Consider the following 2870-nt stretch of genomic DNA (forward strand, 5'->3'; position numbering starts at 1 on the left):
TCACTGTTGTGGCCTCTCCTGTTGCGGAGCACAGGCTCCGGACACGCAGGCTCAGCAGCCATGGCTCACAGGCCCAGCTGCTCCGCGGCATGTGAGATCTTCCCAGACCGGGGCACGAACCCGCGACCCCTGCATCGGCAGGCAGACTCTTAACAACTGCACCATGAGGGAAGCCCTATATATATTCTTTTACGTATTCTTTTCTGTTATGGTTTATCACAGGATATTGAATATAGTTGCCTGTGCTATAAAATAGGTACAATAGGACCTTGTTGTTTATCCATCCAATATATAATAATTTGTATCTGCTAATCCCAAACTCCCAATCCTTCCCTCCCCCACCCCATTCCTTGGCCACCACAAGTCTGTTCTCAATGTCTGTGAGTCAGTTTCTGTTTTGTAGATATGTTCATTTGTGTCATATTTTAGATTCCACATATAAGTGATGTAATATTGTATTTGTCTTTCTCTGTCTGACTTACTTCACTTAGTATGATAATCTCCTGGTCTATCCATGTTGTTGCAAATGGCATTATTTCATTCTTTTCAATGGCTGAGTAATATTCCATTATATGTGTACACCACATCTTCTTTATCCATTCATCTGACAATGGACATTTAGGTTGCTTCCACGTTCTGGCTATTGTGAATAGTACTGCTATGAACATAGGGGTGCACGTCTTTTTGAATTATAGTTTTGTCTGTATATATGCTCAGGAGTGGGGTTTCTGGATCATATGGTAACTTTATTTTTCGTTTTTTGAGGAACCTCCATACTGTTTTTCATAGTGGCAGAGAGCAAGTTTTTTTTTTTTTAAATCTCCCTTAACTTCCAGTTCTGTACCAGTAAAATGGAGATAATCATACTTATTGTGAAGTTATTGTGGGTTATTGTGAATGTTATTTGAGATAACGAACATGAGGCACCTAATACATAACAGGTTTTCAAAATTAGTTAGCTCTCCACCCTAGTTATGATAGAAATACCCTTTTTTTAAAAAGGGTGCAAAGTACCATCACATATACGATGTAGGTCGTTGCTTGTTACAACTAGGAACAGTGTTTTTAGCAATAATTTACTAAAGAAAGAGCTAATGGTTCAAAAGGTAGAGATGATCCAAGGCACTTGCTTATGAAAAGGTGTTTCTTACTGTCTCCACCCACCCCCTTGCCTTGAAAGAAGTCTTTGTGCAAACATTCTACTGAGTTTGACGAGCTTCCTTCCGGCTCGCAGTAGCACTTTGGTTTCATCTGGAAGACAATGTGGTGTAGTGGCTAGACGGAACCGAGATCCTGGAGCCAGCCGATTCCAACACAGTGGAGGGGAGGCTAGCCTCAGAGCCACTAACCTGAGACTCTGGACAAATCCCTTGACCTTCTAGGCCCCCTTCAAAAAAATGCCAACAAAGTGAAATGTGTTAGAGTCAGGTTCCCTTTTGCTGAGAATAAAGCATCTTCTCGGGGAACTAAAGCAACTTGAGAATTAAGACAAAAAGTATCTTTCAGCAAAATGAACTCTGAAAAGTAGTAGCAGAAAATAGGACTACGAACATCATTGCTTCACGTCAAAATTCAAACATCAGAATCATGGAGGTGACAACTCCCTTCATCCTTCATTGCTAGATATTTCGTTTAAGCTTCCATTCTGCCAAGCAGAACTTTTGACATCTGAAGTGTTGGTTCAGAAAAATTAATGTAAGGGATTCCTTACATATATGAAAGAACCCCGTTTCAACCCAAACTTTCACCATGTGTGGGAGAGGGGATAGTCTCTATTTTGCTTAGGACCTCACATTGAACTTCAAAACATTTTTAAGATTTTTGTTTTAAAACTATCTAATCTAAGGCAAAGACCTGGAAAAATTTGCTGTTAGGAAAAAGCAAGAGGCCAGAATTTAGTTAGAATACGGCCTCAGGATGTCCAGATGCTATATTGATTTCTCTTGCGTTCTAGACCCCAAATAACATTTGGACCAGCTTTTAAATCCGTCACACTGTCAAAACATGCACATTTCAGAAAAAAAAAGGGCTTCCCTGGTGGCGCAGTGGTTGAGAGCCCGCCTGCCGATGCAGGGGACGCGCGTTCGTGCCCCGGTCTGGGAGGATCCCATGTGCCGCGGAGCAGCAGGGCCCGTGAGCCATGGCCGCTGGGCCTGCGCGTCCAGAGCCTGTGCTCCGCAGCGGGAGAGGCCACAACGGTGAGAGGCCCACTGCAAAAAAAAAAAAAAATGCACATTTCCATACAACATCCAAAAATCTCCACAGCTCATCCCCAAGGATCTAATGCCATCTAAAGGCAGCTGTGGCAAATTGCAAAAAAAAAAAAAAAAATTAAATATTAAAACTTCACTCTGGCTGCAAACATAAATGAGATGTTCTTAGCTTAATATATTCCTGTATTGATTTTATATAATACTTATTAAAGTCAATTAAGCTTTTTCCCCAAAATCCAGCATAAGCAAAATTAAAATCCAAATAACTAATCAAGAGGGAAAAAATGCCTGTGTGTGTTCAGCATCACAATAAATCAAATAAATATAAATAAAACTACATAGGGAAAGGTCTTTAAAATTTAATGGTGGATAGCCAAAAGGTGGAAGCAACACAAGTGTCCATTGGTAGATGAATGCATAAACAAAATATGGCATATACCTGCAATGGGATGTTATTCAGTTTTAAAAAGGAAGGAAATTCTGACCCGTGCTACCACATGGATGAACTCTGAAGACATTATGCTAAGTGAAATAAGCCAGTCACAAAAGGACAAATATTGTATGATTCTAATACTTATATGATGTACCTAAAGTAGTTAAATTCATAGAAATAGAAAGTAGAATGGTGGTTGCCAGGGGCTGAGGAGAAGGGAAAGA

Source organism: Lipotes vexillifer, unplaced genomic scaffold (assembly GCF_000442215.2).
Source record: "Lipotes vexillifer unplaced genomic scaffold, Lipotes_vexillifer_v1.1 scaffold730, whole genome shotgun sequence".
NCBI classification, from domain to species: domain Eukaryota; kingdom Metazoa; phylum Chordata; class Mammalia; order Artiodactyla; family Lipotidae; genus Lipotes; species Lipotes vexillifer.